Source organism: Aegilops tauschii, chromosome 6 (assembly GCF_002575655.3).
Source record: "Aegilops tauschii subsp. strangulata cultivar AL8/78 chromosome 6, Aet v6.0, whole genome shotgun sequence".
Lineage (NCBI taxonomy): Eukaryota > Viridiplantae > Streptophyta > Magnoliopsida > Poales > Poaceae > Aegilops > Aegilops tauschii.
Genome location: NC_053040.3, coordinates 416,844,202 through 416,865,908, shown reverse-complemented (window position 1 = coordinate 416,865,908; position 21,707 = coordinate 416,844,202).

Sequence of the window (21,707 nt, the reverse complement as noted above, 5' to 3'; positions counted from 1 at the left end):
TCAGCCAGTAAAAACCATGACGGAAAGCCTTGGCCACAAGAGATTTTGAACCGGCATGATGGCCACAATCCCCTTCATGGATCTCGCGCAAGATCTCTTGACCTTCCTCAGGGGAGATACAATGCTGAAATGCCCCTGAAACACTGCGATGATACAACTCGCCATCGATAACAATCATTGACTTAGCCCGCCGGGTTATTTGCCTGGCCAGAATTTCATCCTCAGGCAACTCTCCCCGGGTTATATAAGCCAGATATGGCATTGTCCAGTCTGGTATGACATGAAGAGCTGCCACCAGTTGCGCCTCCGGGTCAGGGATAGCCAAGCCCTGCTTTGTAGGCAACTTGACCGAAGGGTTGTACAGGACATCCAGGAAAGTGTTAGGCGGCACCGGCTTTCGCTGAGAGCCTAGCCGGCTTAACGCGTCAGCCGCCTCGTTCCGCGTGCGATCAATATCCTCCACTTGGTATCCCTGGAAGTGCCCGGCAATGGCATCAACCTCGCGGCGATAAGCTGCCATTAGAGGATCCTTAGAATCCCAGGTGCCGGATACTTGTTGAGCCACCAAGTCTGAGTCACCAAAGCACCTCACCCGGCTTAAGCTCATCTCCTTAGCCACCCGAAGACCGTGGAGCAAAGCCTCGTATTCAGCCGCATTGTTAGTGCAAGGAAACATCAACCGTAGCACATAATGGAATTTGTCACCTTTGGGGGAAGCTAAGACAACACCAGCTCCCGAGCCCTCCAGCTGCCTGGACCCATCAAAGTGAATAGTCCAATAAGTGTTATCCGGCTTTTGCTCAGGTACTTGCGACTCTGTCCAATCATTGATGAAATCTATCAAGGCCTAAGACTTAACAGCAGTGCGTGGCACATATTTGAGGTCATGAGGACCAAGTTCTATAGCCCACTTAGCAATTCTCCCTGTAGCCTCTCTGTTCTGGATAATATCACCGAGAGGGGCGGAACTGACCACAGTGATGGGATGACCCTGAAAATAATGCTTAAGCTTCCGGCTCGCCATAAACACCCCATATACGAGCTTCTGCCAATGCGGATACCGCTGCTTGGACTCAATGAGCACCCCACTGACATAATAAACCGGCCGCTGAACCGGATGCTCCTTACCCGCCTCCTTGCGCTCCACCACAATAGCCACGCTGACGGCTCGTGCGTTTGCCGCCACATACAGTAGCAAGGGCTCCTTATCAACCGGAGCAGCAAGGACGGGGGGCTCTGCCAGTTGCTTTTTCAAATCCTCGAAGGCGGTATTAGCTGCATCATTCCATACAAAGTTATCTGTTTTCTTCATCAACTGATATAAAGGCATAGCCTTCTCACCCAAGCGGCTTATGAACCGGCTTAAAGCAGCGATGCGACCTGCCAAACGCTGAACATCATTTATACATGCCGGCTTAGCTAGAGAAGTGATAGCTTTGATCTTCTCCGGGTTAGCTTCAATTCCTCTGTCAGAAACCAAGAAGCCCAATAGCTTGCCCGCAGGAACACCAAAAACACATTTGGTCGGGTTAAGCATCATCTTGTAGACCCGGAGATTATCGAAGGTTTCCCTTAAGTCATCTATCAGGGTTTCCTCCTTGATGGACTTAACCACAATATCGTCCACGTAAGCGTGAACATTGCGCCCGATCTGTTTATGGAGACAATTCTGTACACAACGCTGGTAAGTCGCCTGCGCACACTTGAGCCCAAAGGGCATAGAGACATAGCAGAAGGCTCCAAAGGGAGTGATGAACGCCGTCTTCTCCTGGTCCTTAACTGCCATCTTAATCTGATGATACCCTGAATAAGCATCCAAGAAACTTAAGCGTGCACAACCCGCCGTAGCATCAATGATTTGATCGATACGGGGGAGGGCAAAAGGATCAGCCGGACACGCCTTGTTCAAATCCGTGTAATCCACACACATCCGCCAGGTGCCGTTCTTCTTAAGTACAAGCACCGGGTTAGCCAACCACTCTGGGTGAAAAACCTCGACAATGAACCCGGCCGCCAAGAGCCGGGCCACTTCTTCACCAATGGCTTTTCGCCTCTCTTCATTAAACCGTCGAAGGAACTGTCTGACCGGCTTAAATTTTGGATCAACATTGAGAGTGTGCTCAGCGAGTTCTCTAGGTACACCTGGCATGTCAGAAGGTTTCCATGCAAAGATGTCCCTATTCTCACGGATGAACTCGATGAGCGCGCCATCCTATTTCGGGTCCAGATTTGCACTGATGCTGAACTGCTGAGACGAGTCACCTGGAACAAAATCAACAAGTTTAGTCTCATCAGCTGATTTAAACTTCATTGCTGGTTCATTCTCCGTGGTTGGCTTTTTCAGAGAGGTCATATCTGTTGGGTCAACATTGTCTTTATAAAATTTCAACTCTTCTGTGGCACAAACAGACTCTGCATAAGCCGCGTCACCTTCCTCACACTCCAAAGCCACTTTCCGGCTGCCGTGAACCGTAATAGTCCCGTTGTGACCCGGCATCTTGAGTTGTAGGTACACATAACACGGCCGTGCCATGAACTTGGCGTAAGCCGGCCGTCCGAATATAGCATGGTATGGATTTCTTATGTTGACTACCTCAAAGGTCAACTTCTCCACCCTGTAGTTGTTCTCATCACCGAAGGCCACTTCCAGTTCGATCTTGCCGACTGGATAAGCCGATTTACCGGGTACCACACCATGGAAGATAGTATTTGACTGGCTGAGGTTCTTATCGACTAGCCCCATACGACGGAAAGTCTCATAATAGAGGATGTTGATGCTGCTGCCTCCATCCATGAGTACCTTTGTGAACTTATAGCCTCCCACTTGAGGAGCCACCACTAAGGCCAGGTGGCCCGGGTTATCCACCCGGGGAGGGTGATCCTCCCTACTCCACACTATGGGCTGCTCCGACCACCGTAAGTAGCGTGGAACCGCCGGCTCAACAGCATTAACAGCCCTCTTGTGAAGCTTCTCGTCTCGTTTGCACAAACTAGTGGTGAACACGTGATACTGTCCACCGCTAAGCTGCTTTGGGTTGGTCTGATAGCCCCCCTGTTGCTGTTGATGACCCTGACCAGACTGTTGATTAAAGCCCCCTTGACCGTTCTGAGGACCGGGGTTTGAGCCGCCTCCCGGGCCATGAAAGCCGCCAGCGCCGGAGCCGCCGGCGCCTGAGCCGCCGCCCGGGCCATTGTAGTTTTTAAAGGCCTTCATGATAGCACAATCCTTCCACAGATGAGTCGCTGGCTTCTCTCTAGAGCCGTGTCTCGGACAAGGTTCATTCAACAGCTGCTCCAAAGAAGGTCCTGACCCGCCGCCTCGGGGAGGGGGCCTCCCCTTGCGTCGCTGGTTGTTACCTTGGGTGTTGGCTACGAACTCCAGGCTGCCATCGGCCTTGCGTTTGCCTCCTCCTTGATTCCCCGGGTTAAACTGAGGACCCTTGCCATTGCCGTTCTTTCCCTTCCCTGTCCTTTCATCATCTGAAGGGGGATCCTTGGTACCATCAGAATCAGCGTACTTAACCAGAGCCGCCATCAGTGTACCCATATCAGTACAGTCACGCTTAAGCCGTCCGAGTTTCATCTTTAGGGGCACAAAGCGACAGTTTTGTTCCAACATTAAGACTGCAGAGCCAGCATCCATCTTATCCGACGAATGTATGATCTCCTTGACCCGGCGAACCCAATGGGTCGTGGATTCACCCTCTTGCTGTTTACAGTTAGTCAAGTCCACAATTGAATAGACTGCCTATAGGTATCCTTGAAGTTTTGAATGAACCGGGCTTTCAGCTCAGCCCAAGACCCAATGGAGTTCGGTGGTAGCCCTTTTAACCACGTGCGGGCAGTTCCATCTAACATCATGGTGAAATATTTGGCCATGGCCGCCTCGCTGACCTCTAGCAGTTCCATAGCCATCTCATAACTCTCAATCCAGGCCGCAGGCTGTAAGTCAGCTGTATAGTTAGGCACCTTCCTAGGGCCCTTGAAATCCTTAGGTAGACGTTCATTACGGATGGCCGGCACCAAACAAGGGACACCCCCAGTCCTGGTAGAAATACCCACATCAACGGACGCCGTCGGATAAGCCGGGGGGGTCTGATAAGCCGTCAATTGCGGCACCTGCTCCGCCTCTTGCCATGCTTGGTCTGCTGCGTAGATGGCTCCAACATGAGCCGGGCCATGGCCAGGGGGTGGGTCATGGCGTCGGACATTACTTGAGCCGGTTGTTGAGACCATGTGCCGGCTGTAACTCGGGCTTTGGCCTGGGGGAGGAGTTGAGTGGATCCTGTCCCGGCTGTAGGAGTACGCCTCTTGCTGTGCTAGAGCTGTCTGCAGGAGTTCCCTGACCCGGCGGGTTTCGACGGCTGCCGGAGAATTGCCGTCAACGGGAAGAGCCGCCAGTCGTGCTGCCGCAGCTACCATGTTCTCCAGCGGGTTATCGTAATGACCCGGGGGTATTGGCACATACTGAGGCGGGGCAGGGGGCACCTGGGGAGGCCCCATTACTCGTGGCTGAATAAGGGGTCCCGACCCGGGCGCAATGACCCCTGGTGGGTTACTGGACCCCGCACCCGGCGTGTTGAAGAGGTTGCGCGGATCGTAAACCGGCGGGAGTCGAGACTGGGCCTTCTGATGCCTCCTCCTCATGACCTCGTTGGCCGCGTTCTGATCCATCGTGAGTTGGAAGGACTGCGCCTGAATCAACTGAGTCCGGGCGTCGAGAGCCGCCCGCTCCGCCGCCAGCCTGATCCCTTCTGCTGCAAGATCCTCTTTAGCTTTCATCAGATCCAATTTTAACTGTGCCACCTCCGCGTCATGCTGGGCTTGATCTGCCGGGTCAACCGTGGCAGTTAACAGGGCCGTCATCTTATCTGTGAGATCCATCAGCACCTGAGCCAGGGAAGGCTCCGGGTTTTCCGATCCGGTAGCGGGGTTCTGAACAGGCTGCGCACCAGCCATAAAAACTCCGACCTGACTTGGCGGCTCAAAAAGGTCCGGAATACTGTTGCCATCGGAATAACTCATGAGCCTGCCATCTTGAAGTTGGTACAGCGAGTTTGACTCATCAGCGGCCGACTCGCCGTCAGAGCCGGCGGCCGCCTCATCCCCAGACCCAGATGGATCAGAGGGCCTTCCATGGATGCACCCCACAAAAGCGTGCTTTAAGGCAGGCCGGGCCCGGGCGGGTCGTGCGCGCTGAGCCGTTTCGATGAGATCGGCGCAGAGTTCCGGCTCGGGGCCCGGCTCACCAACCTTGCCAATGAAGACATGAACTCCGCCAAAGGGGACCCGGTACCCGTACTCCACTGAGCCAGCGTCGGGGCCCCAGTCCGCATCGTCGATGTAGAGCTTGCCGCGACGACTCTTGGTCATCCGGCCCACAGCGTATCCCTTGAGCCCTTCGAAGCTGCCCTTCAAGAACTCAAATCCACCGTGCGCCAGCCCCACGGTGGGCGCCAACTGTCGTGGAATTGTCACGGCAGATGTCCTTGAGCTAGGACTTAGCCGTGGAGCCATCGCAACTAGGAAGCTTGAAGGGGTTATGCGGGACAAGAAACACGAGGGTGTATACTCCAAGGTCTATATCCTCAGCATTAGGCCCCAGATTGACTTGAGCCGGCTCGGATCAATCTTCAACTCTGCAGAAAAAATCTCCGGCTTACCATTCATGTGAAGGCCATAACCCGGAGTGACGTCATCCTCTGGACTCCGGATAATCCGCCGTGACGTTATCCTCCATTAAGTCCGTTTTTTACTCCGCCAGATCCGCAACGGATCTTTGCCTTTACTGTCATTCCGAAAATCGAGGCGCCGTGAGGGGGAGATAACCACGCCGTGGCCTCCTTGAATCCCGCGCCCACTTATGACCCTGCCTTATAAATAGGCCGGCCCAACGCTCTCTTCTCACACTCTCCTTCTTCTTCCTCGCGCTGTCGCTTCTCTGCCCGAGCTCCGCCACTGCCGCCGCCGTCGCGCCCCTGATCTTCATCAACCCGGCCGCTGCATCACCCTGACTCGGACCAGATAACGGCGGCGACCTCCGCTCTTCCTCAACTCCGGTGTGTCTTCTCTGCCCTGCTAGAACAGATCTGTGGTAGGGTTCCTTCCGTTCTTCGTGTTCGTCACCGTTGCCCACAAACTCGGTAGTCCTTGTCACCACTGTAGTTGGTTGATCTTTAACCTTGCGTAGAACCACTGCGGTAGATGTTTGAAACCCATTTCATCTGCAAGAAATCCTCTTTTTACTGCATAAGAACTGTGTTCAACCTCAAGAACTTCTCCTGCCTCTGTTTTTTAGGTCTAGAAAATTTTCTCTACTCCGACTATTTTGATCCAAAAAAGTTACGGTAGTATGTGAAACCTGTTTTACCACACTTAGTAAAAACTGCAACCATTGAATCTCGGCAGCTTACATGTCCGGCTTAAAGCAAACACGCGCCGTAGAACTTTCCGGTTTAAGGAGAACCATGCTCTGTAGACTCTTCCGGCTTAACTGTAGTAATCCGTAGATGACCAACTTATTCTGAACGCTCCTACGGCTTAGATAACCCACCATATCTGAATACATATCATTAGTCCCCTTCATAAGCCACCACCTTAGTTTGAACAATAGATCCCCGGCTTATAATTGACCCGGATACCTTTCTCTTTATTATAGACCACCAACCTTCACCATGCCTCCCAAGGCTCCTATCACTTGCAACTGGATGAGATCCAACGTCACTGACGAGACCCTGGCCAACTTCGTTAAGTCCGGATATCTGCCCAAGAAGGAAGTGATGTCCTACCGTGCCCCTAACCCGTCAGAAGAAAGACCACAGCCGAGGGACGGGGAGGTAGTGATCTTTGCGGACCATATGAGCCGGGGCTTCGCACCGCCCGGCTCAAAATTCTTCCGGGACGTGCTCAACTTCTTTGACCTCCGGCCTCAGGATATAGGACCCAATTCCATATCCAACATCTGCAACTTCCAAGTCTTTTGTGAAGTATATCTTGGAGAAAAGCCGAGTCTGCTGCTCTTCAGAGAGCTGTTTTATTTGAACCGCCAAAATGAGTGCGCCAACGGGCCAAGTCTAGAGTTAGGCGGCATCTCCAACCAGCGACGTAGGGACTGTCTGTTCCCTTACGCAGAGCCGCCGAGCCACCCTAAGGACTGGAATATGACTTGGTTCTACTGCCAAGATACATCCCCGGCTAACGAGAATCCGCTGCCCGGCTTTCGCCCAACGCGCCTGGAGCCGACTCATCCACTATCCGACAAATTGACTGCCGCGGAACGCCAGCCCCTGCTTCCAACGATCAACAAGATCAAGGCCCTGCTAGGCAACGGTCTAAACGGAATTGTCTAGTCCGGGTCTGGATCTCATGGCGGGTGATCCCATTAAGCCGCCGCCCCGGCTTAATGTGTGAGTACATCGGGCGAAAGGATGACCCGCAGAGGCACAGTCGCAATGATCTTCCAGAAGACATTGCCGAAGAAGAAACCAAGGCTCTGTTAAACGAGAGCCTGGCAGACTGTGGAAGAACCAGGCTAGCCCCGTTCTGCAAGACCAATCCAGCCCCAGCGGTAAGCCGCTGACTTTAACCTTTCCACTTCTTTTACATGTCACCTTGCTCTGAACCATTTTAAGAGTTCATTACTATATTTCTCAGGCTGATGACAAGTTCTGGCGGGTCAAGTATGACCATGAGGCGGCCAAGCAGGCGAGGAAGGCGAAGAAAGCCGCCAAGATAACCGCCCCTCGTAAAAAGGGAAGCAGACCCATTGCTTCGGAACTGCTGCAATTAAGCGACAGCTCCGAGTCAGAGGTAACCCTTAAACCTTTAAACTCTTGCCATATTTGTCGTTTGCTACTGTCCGCCTTATCAACATTTTGCTTATTAGCAGGATGACACCGGCGCCAGTAACCCGGTGATTGAAGAGGTAACATCACTTTCCTCCGACTCGGAGCCTTTGCCGCAGCTGAAAGTCCGAAGAGTAACCCGGAAAGTAAGCTTTTCTCATCCATTAGCTCATCAAGACCCTCAATTTCTTTTGAAGCAACAGGTCCATGAAAGCCGGCGTCACACCCGGGCCCGCAAGGACGCCAACCTCTCCGCCGGGTTACCCGACGCAACAAGGAAGCGTCGTACCGAGGTTTTTTCTCACCCGTACCCTTTTCATCCGTTGGCGGGTGTCATCCATCAGCCACTCAACTCTTCTGACTCCAATTACCAGGAGACCTCCCCCTCCTCGGGTGACTCCATGCAGTCAAGTCTGCCGGCCTTCAAAACTGCACCCGGGTAATAATAATCTCCTTACATTATCTGTCTGTACTTACTCTTTGTATACCTAACACTTCTGTCTTTCCAGTGCCCAGGCAAAGCTCACCAAAAGAGCAAAGAAGACTAGGTCAGCCGGAGTGCCAGACTTGCCTGAGCCGGAGACGACAGCTCAAGAGCCGCCAGCCGCCTCCGCCGTCGAAGCCACCATTCCCATGGACACGGCGTCTGAAGCCCCTGCCCCGACCTCCAAGACAACGATCGAAGCATCAGCTAACCCGGAGGCCTCCGGCTCAGCCCCACCAGCTAACGACCCGGACGTGGTAATTACCCAGACGGAGTAGGTTGAGCCGGGGAGGCCGACCGCGCTGGCCAAATGCTCCGCCAAGGGGGAGTTGCTGCAACCCCACCGGGTGAATCTGGATCTCTCCAGCTACACCGACTTAAGCATTGGAGAGCTCGTCTCAGGCTATATCAGCCAAGTTCACAAGAGCCAGGACGCCGAGATCGCCATGGTCAACCAGATCCAACAAAAATCTGAGGTAACCTTCTGCTGTCTTCTTACTTTCTGCATAGTGATCCCTGTCATGCTAGCCCCCAAGTCTATAACTTATACTTGAATATGCTGTAGACTTAGATTCCGGCTTACTTAACTGAACCGGCAGTACATAGATGGAGACATTCAATATGCATTAGCCCCCAAGTGCCAAGTGTCTTTGCTTGGAAAGTGCTTGGGACTTATACAATGACTATTAATAACCCGGAAATATATGCAGGCTGCTGGCAAGAAATTTGAGTCGGACCTTGCGGATCTCAAGAGCCGGCTAAAGACACAAGAGATGGAGACCCGGAAGGCCAACGCCAAGTTTGTCTCCAGCATCGCCGCTCAGGAGAAACTGAAGACCGAATTCGATGCTGAGCGGAAGGCCTGGGCTGAGGAGAAAGCCGCACTGGTGACCCGGGCAGAACAGGCGGAGAAGGCCCTCACTGAGAAGACCGCTGAGCTCTCCGGCCTAAAGCGCCAGGTTTCCCAAATGGTGGCCGCTATCTTCGATAAGTCGCCTCGCCGGCTTTCATCAAGTCTGTATATGTTATGATTCATCCTTGTCACCGGCTTATCTGACCTTTATTAAACAGGTCCCAGGAGTGCCAACCTCAACCAGAGCGTGGTCACCAAGTTAAAGGCCGTGTACACCCTGGTGGAACAACTCTACACCGGGTCACAGCGCGCCTTAGCTGTGGTGGCCCTATCCAACGAGGTGCCAACCCATCTGGCTGAAGTCCTGCGCCGGCTCGCTGTTCTGCCACAGCGGATCCAGGAGCTACGCCGAGCCTCCGCAAGATCCGGAGCAATTGCCGCGCTGAGCCGGGCCAAAGCCTTCCTGCCGGAGCTAGACCCGGCAGACATCGCCCTGGGTTACCCAAGCCTGAAGGAAGACGGCTCCGCCTTCGACCAGAAGGACTTCGCGGCATGTGTGAAAGCTGTACGCTCGGTGGCCACCATCATTGGGAACGACACCGACCTATCCAAGTATCAGCCGGGGTACAACACGGAGAATCAGAGGATTCCAACCCCTCGCTATGAAGCTCTCAGTCTGATTCCTCCGGCTCGCCAGCACACCTTCGCCCCCGAGATTGACCCGGCCGGGTTAATTGACGAAGAGGCCCAGTTCGAAGCTCTCAGCGGCATCGACTGGAAGTCGTCAACCTTCGAGGTCTTGGGATCAGCCGGAGCAGAAGACGAGCCGGGGACTTCAACTCAGCAGGCGTCATAAAGCGGCTGGCGGTTCACCGAACAACACTCCACCCTTGAGTCCTTGAAGGATTTTTGTAATAGAATAAGTGCAACAATTTATCTCTGCCGTGCCATCATGCATGTAATGAATGCTGAAACCCCTTGAAGTTATTCTGTTGGTGCTCCTCCGGGTCATAATTACGCCTTTGTCCTTCTCAACCTTAAAAAGTACCTTCAAGTGTCTGCATAGAAAGGCAAATCACAAATCCCAAGGCGGCTTACCGCCCCGAGAATCAGGTGTTTGAAATGGATAACCCAGAGTACGAACCAAAAAAGACTGGTCATTAACTATACTCTGATCATAGCCGTGATAACACACTCAACGGCCTGTAAGCATACCTCCGGTTTAAATAACCCGGGTAGCTTGGTTGGTACTTCAACTCGAATTTACCTGTCTTAATGACATCCATGATGTTCAACGAACAAAAATAAACCAAAATTAAGCCGGCAAGGGAGACCCGGCGGTACATACTTTGACACGATCAGAGTAGACTTGTAATAAAATATAAAAACTTGGGGCTTCCGGTTCGAATACGACCAGAAACCCGGTCCAAAGGGGTTAAGCTAAGATTCGGATGCGATCATATAGCCCCCAGTGGGTGTGGCGATGCCAATCAAAAGGGTATCGACAGCTATGTTCTCTTTGGTTCGAATACGACCCACGTTTGAACAGGAAGCCCCCAAGTGACTTTGAAAATTGTTTAACGACGCTGATTCGAATACGATCCGCGTCGGTTCTCAGAGGGGTTACACTATGATTCAAATATGACCAAAGGCAACCTCCCAATGAGCTCGGCACTTTGCCAATCAAATGAGTATCGACAGCTATGTTCTCTTTGGTTCGAATACGACCCATGTTTGAACAGGAAGCCCCCAAGTGACCTTACTGATTACGGCTAGACTCGAATACGATCATAAGCCGGATCCTCCTTTCAAATTAGTATGTAAAAAATGCCACACATATAATTGGAGGAGAAAAAAGGACAGAGGTCCTGCTTTATTGTTTATCATAATATATACATGTCTGAGATAAATATGTACACCACGAGAGCCGGCAGCTCAAGTGTAGTAAGGCCGAAGCTGAGCTATATTCCATGGCCGACGGGTCTCCTCCTCAGATTTACGCGAATCCTTATGTTCCCGAATATCAACGAGATAATATGACCTGTTGTGCAAGTTTTTACTGACCACAAAGGGCCCTTCCCAAGGTGGGGATAACTTGTGTGCATCAGTCTGATCCTGGATGAGCCGGAGCACGAGGTCACCTTCCTGGAAGACCCGGGATTTGACCCGGCGGCTATGATAACGGCGCAGGTCTTGTTGGTAAATCGCTGAACGGGCTGCCGCCACATCACGTTGTTCGTCCAACAAGTCCAGAGCATCCTGGCGCGCCTGTTCATTATCCGTCTCAACATAAGCCGCCACGCGAGGCGAATCGTGACGAATGTCGCTCGGGAGGACTGCTTCTGCTCCATAAACCATGAAGAAAGGTGTGAAGCCAGTAGATCTGTTAGGAGTAGTGTTGATGCTCCATAAGACGGAGGGCAGCTCCTCCACCCAACAACCCGGCGTCCGTTGCAAAGGGACCAAAAGCCGGGGTTTGATGCCCTTCAGAATCTCCTGGTTAGCTCTCTCAGCTTGACCATTGGATTGGGGATGAGCCACTGACGGAACATCAAGTCGGATATGCTCCCGTTGACAAAATTCTTCCATAGCGCCCTTGGATAAATTGGTGCCATTGTCAGTTATGATGTTGTGCGGAAAGCCGAAGCAGAAAATCACCTTTTTCATAAATTGAACCGCCGTGGCTGCATCGCACTTGCTAACTGGCTCAGCCTCCACCCACTTCGTGAATTTGTCAACGGCCACCAAGAGGTGGGTCTTCTTATCCTTGGATCGTTTAAAAGGCCCAACCATATCAAGCCCCCAGACCGCAAAGGGCCAAGTGATTGGGATCATCCTCAACTCCTGAGCCGGCACATGAGCCCATCGCGAGAACCTTTGGCAACCCACGCACTTACTGACCAAGTCCTCTGCATCAGCGTGAGCCGTCAGCCAATAAAAACCATGACGGAAAGCCTTGGCTACAAGAGACTTTGAACCGGCATGATGGCCACAATCCCCCTCATGGATCTCGCGCAAGATCTCTTGACCTTCCTCAGGGGAGATACAACGCTGAAACGCCCCTGAAACACTGCGATGATGTAACTCGCCATCAATGACAACCATTGACTTAGCCCGCTGGTTACTTGCCTGGCCAGAGTTTCATCCTCAGGCAACTCTCCCCGGGTCATATAAGCCAAATATGGCATTGTCCAGTCTGGTATGACATGAAGAGCCGCCACCAGTCGTGCCTCCGGGTCAGGGATAGCCAAGTCCTCTTCTGTAGGCAACTTAACCGAGGGGTTATACAAGACATCCACGAAAGTGTTAGGCGTCACCGGCTTTCGCTGAGAGCCTAACCGGCTTAAAGCATCAGCCGCCTCGTTTTTCCTGCGATCAATGTGCTCCACTTGGTATCCCTGAAAATGCCCAGCAATAGCATCAACCTCGCGACGATAAGCCGCCATGAGAGGATCCTTAGAATCCCAGGTGCCTGACACTTGTTGAGCCACCAAATCTGAGTCCCCAAAGCACCTTACTCGGCTTAAGCTCATCTCCTTAGCCACCCGAAGAGGTGGAGCAAAGCTTCGTATTCAGCCGCATTGTTAGTGCAAGGAAACATCAACCGCAGCACGTAATGGAACTTGTCACCTTTTGGGGAAGCCAATACAACACCAGCCCCCGAGCCCTCCAACTGTCTGGACCCGTCGAAGTGGATAGTCCAATAAGTGTTATCCGGCTTTTGCTCAGGCACTTGAGACTCCGTCCAATCATTGATGAAGTCCACCAAAGCCTGAGATTTAACAGCAGTGCGTGGCACATATTGGAGGCCATGAGGTCCAAGTTCTATAGCCCACTTAGCAATTCTCCCAGTAGCCTCTCTGTTCTGGATAATATCACCAAGGGGGGCAGAACTGACCACAGTGATGGGATGACCCTGAAAATAATGTTTGAGCTTCCGGCTCGCCATGAACACACCATATACGAGCTTCTGCCAATGCGGGTACCGCTGCTTGGACTCAATGAGCACCTCGCTGACATAATAAACCGGCCGCTGAACCGGATGCTCCTTACCCGCCTCCTTGCGCTCCACAACAATAGCTACGCTGACAGCTCGTGCATTTGCCGCTACATATAGTAGCAAGGGCTCCTTATCAATCGGAGCAGCAAGGACGGGGGGCTCTGCCAGTTGCTTCTTCAAATCCTCAAAAGCGGTATTAGCTGCATCATTCCAGATAAAGTTATCAGTCTTCTTCATCAACTGATATAGAGGCATAGCCTTCTCACCCAAACGGCTTATAAACCGGCTTAAAGCAGCGATGCGACCCGCCAAACGCTGAACGTCATTTATACATGCCGGTTTAGCTAGGGAGGTGATAGCCTTGATCTTCTCTGGGTTAGCCTCAATGCCTCTGTCAGAAACCAAGAAGCCCAATAGTTTGCCTGCAGGAACACCAAAAACACACTTGGCCGGGTTAAGCATCATCTTCTAGACCCGGAGATTATCGAAGGTTTCCCTTAAGTCATCTATCAGGGTTTCCTCCTTGATGGATTTAACCATAATATCATCCACGTAAGCGTGCACGTTGCGCCCGATCTGTTTATGAAGACAATTCTGTACACAACGCTGGTAAGTCGCCTATGCACACTTGAGTCCAAAAGGCATAGACACATAGCAGAAGGCTCCAAAGGGAGTGATGAACGCCGTCTTCTCCTGGTCCTTAACTGCCATCTTAATCTGATGATACCCGCAATAGGCATCCAAGAAACTTAAGCGTGCACAACCTGCCGTAGCGTCAATGATTTGATCAATACGGGGGAGAGCAAAAGGATCAGCCGGACACGCCTTGTTCAAGTCCGTGTAGTCCACACACATCCGCCAGGTGCCGTTCTTCTTGAGTACGAGCACCGGGTTAGCCAACCACTCCGGGTGAAAAACCTCAACAATGAACCCAGCTGCCAAGAGCCGGGCCACTTCTTCACCAATAGCTTTCCGCCTCTCTTCGTTAAACCGTCGAAGGAACTGTCTGACCGGCTTAAATTTTGGATCAATATTGAGAGTGTGCTCAGCGAGTTCTCTAGGTACACCTGGCATGTCAGAAGGCTTCCACGCGAAGATGTCCCTATTCTCACGGATGAACTCGATGAGCGCGCTTTCCTATTTCGGGTCCAGATTTGCGCTGATGCTAAACTGCTGAGACGAGTCACCCGGAACAAAATCAACAAGTTTAGTCTCATCAGCTGATTTAAATTTCATTGCTGGTTCATTCTCTGTGGTTGGCTTTTTCAGAGAGGTCATATCTGTTGGGTCAACATTGTCTTTATAAAATTTCAACTCTTCTGTGGCGCAAACAGACTCTGCATAAGCTGCGTCACCTTCCTCACACTCCAGAGCCACTTTCCGGCTGCCGTGAACCGTAATGGTCCCATTGTGACCCGACATCTTGAGCTGTAAGTACACATAACACGGCCGTGCCATGAACTTGGCGTAAGCCGGCCGTCCAAATATAGCGTGGTATGGACTTCTTATCTTGACCACCTCAAATGTCAACTTCTCCACCCTGTAGTTGTTCTCATCACCAAAAGCCACTTCCAGTTCGATTTTGCCGACTGGATAAGCCGACTTACCGGGTACCACACCATGGAAGATAGTATTTGACTGACTGAGGTTCTTATCGACTAGCCCCATATGACGGAAAGTCTCATAATAGAGGATGTTGATACTGCTGCCTCCATCCATGAGTACCTTTGTGAACTTATAGCCTCCCACTTGAGGAGCCACCACTAAGGCCAGGTGGCCCGGGTTATCCACCCGGGGGGGGTGATCCTCCCTACTCCACACTATGGGCTGCTCAGACCACCGTAAGTAGCGTGGAACCGCCGGCTCAACAGCATTAACAGCCCTCTTGTGAAGCTTCTCGTCTCGTTTGCACAAACTAGTGGTGAACACGTGATACTGTCCACCGCTAAGCTGTTTCGGGTTGGTCTGATAACCCCCCTGCTGCTGTTGGTGACCCTGACCGGACTGTTGATTAAAGCCCCCTTGACCGTTCTGAGGACCGGAATTTGAACCGCCGCCCGGGCCATGAAAGCCGCCGGCGCCTGAGCCGCCACCCGGACCATTGTAGTTTTTAAAGGCCTTCATGATAGCACAATCCTTCCACAGATGAGTCGCTGGCCTCTCTTTAGAGCCGTGTCTCGGACAAGGTTCGTTCAACAGCTGCTCCAGAGAAGGTCCTGACCCGCCGCCTCGGGGAGGGGGCCTCCCCTTGCGTCGCTGGTGATTACCTTGAGAGTTGGTGTTGGCCACAAACTCTAGGCTGCCATCGGCCTTATGCTTGCCTCCTCCTTGGTTCCCCGGGTTAAACTGAGGACCCTTGCCGTTGCCATTCTTCTTTCCCTTCCTTGCCCTTTCATCATCTGAAGGGGGGTCCTTGGTACCATCAGAATCGGCGTACTTGACAAGGGCCGCCATTAGGGTACCCATATCAGTGCAGTCGCGCTTGAGCCGCCCAAGCTTCATCTTAAAGGGCACAAAGCGACAGTTCTGTTCCAACATTAAGACCGCAGAGCCAGCATCCATCTTATCTGATGAATGTATGATCTCCTTGACCCGGCGAACCCAATGGGTCGTGGACTCACCCTCCTGCTGCTTACAGTTAGTCAAATCCACAATTGACATAGACTACCTGCAGGTATCTTTGAAGTTTTGAATGAACCGGGCTTTCAGCTCAGCCCAAGACCCAATGGAGTTCGGTGGTAACCCTTTCAACCATGTGCGGGCAGTTCCATCTAACATCATGGTAAAATACTTGGCCATGGCCGCCTCACTGACCTCCAGCAATTCCATGGCCATCTCATAACTCTCAATCCAGGCTGCAGGCTGTAAGTCCGCTGTATAGTTAGGCACCTTCCTAGGGCCCTTGAAGTCCTTAGGCAGACGTTCATTACGGATGGCTGGTACCAAACAAGGGACACCTCCGGTCCTAGTAGAAATTCCCACATCAACGGACGTCGTTGGATACGCCGGGGGGGGGGGTCTGGTAAGCCGTCAATTGAGGCGCCTGCTCCGCCTCTCGCCGCGCTTCGTCTGTTGCGTAGAAGGCTCCATTATGAGCCGGGCCATGACCAGGGGGCGGGTCATGGCGTCGGACGTTACTTGAGCCGGTCGCTGAGACCATGTGCCGGCTGTAACTCGGGATCTGGCCTGGTCGAGGGGTTGAGTGGATCCTGTCCCGGCTGTAGGAGTACGCCTCTTGCTGCGCCAGTGCTGTCTGAAGCAGTTCCCTGACCCGGCGGGTTTCAATAGCCGTCGGGGAGTCGCCGTCAACTGGGAGAGCCGCCAGCCGTGCTGCCACAGCGACCATGTTCTCCAGCGGGTTATTATAAAGACCCGGGGGTATTAGCACATACTGAGGCGGGGCAGGGGGCGCCTGGGGAGGCCCCATCACTCATGGCTGAATAAGGGGCCCAGACCCGGGTGCTATGACCCCTGGCGGGTTACTGGATCCTGCACCCGGCGTGTTGAAGAGATTGCGTGGATCGTAAACCGGCGGGAGTCGAGACTGGGCCTTCCGATGCCTCCTTCTCATGACCTCGTTGGCCGCGTTCTGATCCATCGTGAGTTGTAAGGACTGCGCCTGAATTAACTGAGTCCGGGCGTCGAGAGCCGCCCGCTCCGCAGCCAGCCTGATCCCTTCCGCTGCAAGATCCTCTTTAGCCTTTATCAGATCCAATTTCAACTGTGCCACCTCCGCATCATGCTGGGCTTGATCCGCCGGGTCAACCGTGGCGGTTAACAGGGCCGTCATCTTGTCCGTGAGACCCATCAGCACCTGAGCCGGAGAAGGCACCGGGTTTCCTGCTCCAGCAGCAGGGTTCTGAACAGGCTGCACACCAGCCATAAAAACTCCAACCTGACTTGGCGGCTCGAAAAGATCCGGAATACTGTCACCGTCGGAACAACCTATGAGCCTGCCATCTTGAAGTTGGTACAAAGAGTTTGACTCATCAGTGGCCGACTCGCCGTCAGAGCCGGCGGCCGCCTCATCACCGGACCCGGATGGATCAGAGGGCCCTTCATGGATGCATCCCACAAAGGCACGCCTTAAGGCAGGCCGGGCCCAGGCGGGTCTTGCGCGCTGAGCCGTTTCGATGAGATCGGCGCAGAGATCCGGCTCGGGACCCGGCTCGCCGATCTTGCCAATGAAGACATGAATTCCGCCAAAGGGGACCCGGTACCCGTACTCAATTGAGCCGGCGTCAGGGCCCCAGTCCTCGTCGTCGATGTAGAGCTTGCCGCGACGACTCTTGGTCATCCGGCCTACGGCGTATCCCTTGAGCCCTTCGAAGCTGCCCTTCAAGAACTCAAATCCACCGTGCGCCAGCCCCACGGTGGGCGCCAACTGTCGTGGAATTGTCACGGCAGATGTCCTTGAGCTAGGACTTAGTCGTGGAGCCATCGCAACTAGGAAGCTTGAAGGGGTTATGCGGGACAAGGAACACGAGGGTTTATACTGGTTCGGCCCCTTACGGTGAAGGTAAAAGCCTACGTCCAGTTCGGGGTGTTATTGATTAGGGTTACGATCGCAAGGGAGCTAAACAGCTATGCCCGGTTCTCGATGAGGTTGTTGTCGCCCTTAAACCGCTGCCGGGTCCTCCCTTTATATAGGGAGGCTGACGCCCAGCAGCCCTTAGAGTCTCGGCCGGCTCATAAGAGCGTCCGGCTCGGGCTCTGAACAATACTTGCCTTATACTACAAGCCTACTATAACAATAATTGTAACTACAGGCTTTAAGCCATATTCGGGTCTCAGCCCATCTCTGGCCCATTATCTTGACACTTCGCTCCGGGCTTCTGGCAATGACCCTTAGAATAACCCGGCCCTCCTGGCGGGTAACTCCAAGGTCTATATCCTCAGCACAATGCATATGCGTGCTCTGGAAGGAAAATGAAGAACATGGCAGTAACTTGGCAAACCAAGCATGCCACTGGAAAGATGAGATGATTTCGGTCGAAATCGATATAAAGATCACCGGAATCGGATGCACGGTTTGCAAATGGCAAGCAAAACAAAAACGACACTAATCTGCGATATACAGCAAGATAGCACTTAAAATGCAACAAGTAACAATGCTACGGCACCCCAACATGGAAACAAAGCACATGGCAGTAATCTAGAGGAGATTCTTGACAAAAGATGAACACTGAGCTACTGCTAGTTCACAACATATCAAGCTCAAACAAGCATGGCAAAAGTGCAAAAGATTACAGGTTCACAGACTTGGTGAAAAACTGGGCATGGCAGAAATCAGCATCAGGTAGCTATGTTCAGAGCACGAAATCAACATACTACAGGAACTTAACATAGCAAAAAAAGGCATGGTAGTGTTCTACTAAATGCACATGACAAAAATCCCTTACTGACCATGAGCCAAAAAGGACCAGAAGATATGATGGCAAGCATGTAAACATAGCAAGTTTCGTTATCAGGTTTCAAACTTAGCAGAAAACAGAGCATGGCAGAAATATTAATATGTAGGCCTACTTTGCATGCTTGTGCTAGTCACCACAGAGATCACAAAAATACATGGACTATACCACTGGAAAGAGCTCACAAAAACACATGTAGAGCTCATGCTCAAAATATGCACAGATTAAAATATACAAAAATGACAAATCTCCAAGTTCTGATAAGAACCAGAGAATAACAGGAACTAGCCCTCTTCCAACGAACATTTGAGCATCAAGATGACCTCTAATGAACATGGTGCAATTGAACAAAATGAAGAGCATCACGAGGTGAACAATTTGACATATTACACGCGCGAATCGGAGCTACATGCACAGAGTTATCGCATCTCGAACAGGAGCACATGCTGAAGATTTTCCAGGACTTGGAGGAATTTTGAGGGGGGTTAGAGAGAAAGTCAACGGGGGGCACCCATACCAGATCCGATCGGGGTTCGTGGAGCTCGGGCCGCCGGCGGGAGGAAGAGGAGCCGGAGGGCGACGGCGAGGCAGGGGCCGGCGGGGCCTGGCCGGAGGAGGCGCGGCGGCGGGGGCCGGTGGCGGCGGCGGCGGCCGACCGACGTGGAGGCCGCGACGGCGCGGGCCCGAGGCGGCGGACGGGGCACGGGGAGGCGGCGCAGTGGAGCGGGCCGAGGGGGCCGGGGACGGGCCTGCGGGCCGGCGGCGGCAGGAGGAGCCGGCGGCGACGTGGCGCGCCGCGATTCGTCGGTTGCGGTGGCGGACGTGTCCGGCCGACGGCGGACGCGTCCGGCGGCGCGGAGGGAAAAATTTAGGGTTTCGACTGCAGTTTTGTTTTTCGGGATGCCCACGTATAAATAGGTAGAGGGAGCTAGGAGACTCCAAATGAGGTGCGGTTTTCGTCCACACGATCGTGATCGAACGACCTAGAGCATGGAAGAGAGTTTGGTGGGTTTTGGGCTGGTTTTAGAGGGGGTTTTTGCTGGATACTCAAATGGACTTTGCGGATGCCCGGTTAACCGATGGAGTACCAAACGACCTCCGAATGGAACGAAACTTGACCGGTAGTCTCCGGGTGGTATACTAGGGCCACATGACAAGCCTCAGTCCATTCCGAGAAAGTTTGACACACGCACACAAAAGAAAACAAGAGGGGTGCACCGGAGGAGATAGGAGCGCCGGATTGTAAAACGGACAACGGGGAAAATGCTCGAATGCATGAGACGAACACGTATGCGAATGCAATGCACATGATGACATGATATGAAAATGCATGACAAGACAAAATACAAAACGAAAGACAAAACCCGACAACAGAGGGAAAAACATATCACATAGCCGGAAATGGCAGGAGTCGGAGTTACAAATATGGCAAGTTACATGCGGGGTGTTACACTTATCATGAGCACCCCGTTGCTATTCTTGAAGAAACTGAGCGCAAGACTCGCAACAAGTCAATCAAATTCCTGAAAGTGAAGTGGTCGCACCATTCCGACCGAGAAGCCACCTGGGAACACGAGGACCACCTCCATTCTGAATATCCGGAGTTCTTTCAGTCCTAGATCTTAGGACGAGATCCTCTCGTAGTGGTGGAGTGTTGTAACACCCCAGATGTAACTTTCCATATTTGTAACTCCAACTCTTGCCATTTTCGGCTATGTGCTATGATATTCCCTTCGTGGTCGGGTTTTGTTTTCCGTTTTTGCATTTTGTTCATGTCATGCATCTCATATCATGTCATCATGTGCATTGCATTTGCATACGTGTTCGTCTCATGCATTCGAGCATCTTCCCCGTTGTCCGTTTTGCAATCGGGCACTCCCATCTCCTCCGGTGCACCCCTCTTGTTTTCTTTTCGTGAGCGGGTGTTGAACGTTCTCGGAATGGACCGAGTCTTGTCAAGTGGCCTTGGTATACCATCGGTAGACCACCGGTCAAGTTTCGTTCCATTTGGAGGTCGTTTGGTACTCCAACGGTTAACTGGGTAACCGCAAAGTCCTTTTATGTGTTGCAGCAAAACCCCTCTCCAAACAGCCCAAAACCCCTCTAAGTCACTTCCATGCTCTAGGTCGTTCGATCACGATCGTGTGGGCGAAAACCGCACTCCGTTTGGAGTCTCCTAGCTCCCTCTAGCTATATATATGTGAGTCCCCCCTGAAATCTTCGCAGATCAAACCCTAACCTCGTCCCCTCCGCGCTGCCGGACAAAACTCCCACCGATGGACGTGTCCGCCTCCCACCGCCACTGCCACGTGTCGCCTCCGTACGCCACGCCGTCGCTGGCCCGCGAGCCCGAGGTCGGCCCCCGCGGCCCGCGCGTGCTCCCCCGCCGCCCGAGCTCCTCCTTCCTCCCACGCCCTCTCTCTCCCGTTGCGGGTCGCCGCCCTCCGCCGCCATCGTCACCGGCGCCGCCGTGCCTCACCGACCGCCGCCCGAGCCCGCGCCGTCACCTCCCTCCGTCGAGCGGCGCCCGAGCCCGTGCCGCCGCCTCCTTCCTCGACGCCGGCGCCTCCTTCCTCTCCACGCCGGCCCCGAGCGCAGCCCTCTCCTTCGTCCATCTCCGGCGAGCCGAGCCCGAGCCAGATCCGATCGAGAAAACCCTAGGTTGACTTTCTCCCTCTCCCGAAAATCCCAAGTCCTGAGATTTATTCAGTACATGCCCATGTTCATCGCATCATAACTCTCTACATATAGCTCCGTTTCATGCGTGTAATATATGGAAATGTTCGTCTCTAGATGCTCTTCATTTTGTTTCATTTCACCATATTCATTTGATTCCATCTTGATGCCCAAATCTCTGGTGCAAGAGTGCTAGTTGCTGTTTGTCGTGGAGTTGTCACGGCAGATGTCCTTAGTGTGAGGACTTAGTCGTGAGGCCATCGCATCTATGTAGTAGCTTGAGAGGGGTTGATTGGGATGAGAGACGCAGGGCGGATCAACGCACAAGACAAGGGTTTAGACAGCTTCGGGCCCCGGGAAACATCATCCGGTAACAACCCTACGTGCTGTTTGGGGCTAGGTCTCATTATGATCACGGGAGAGTCGCCGGCTCCGGCTC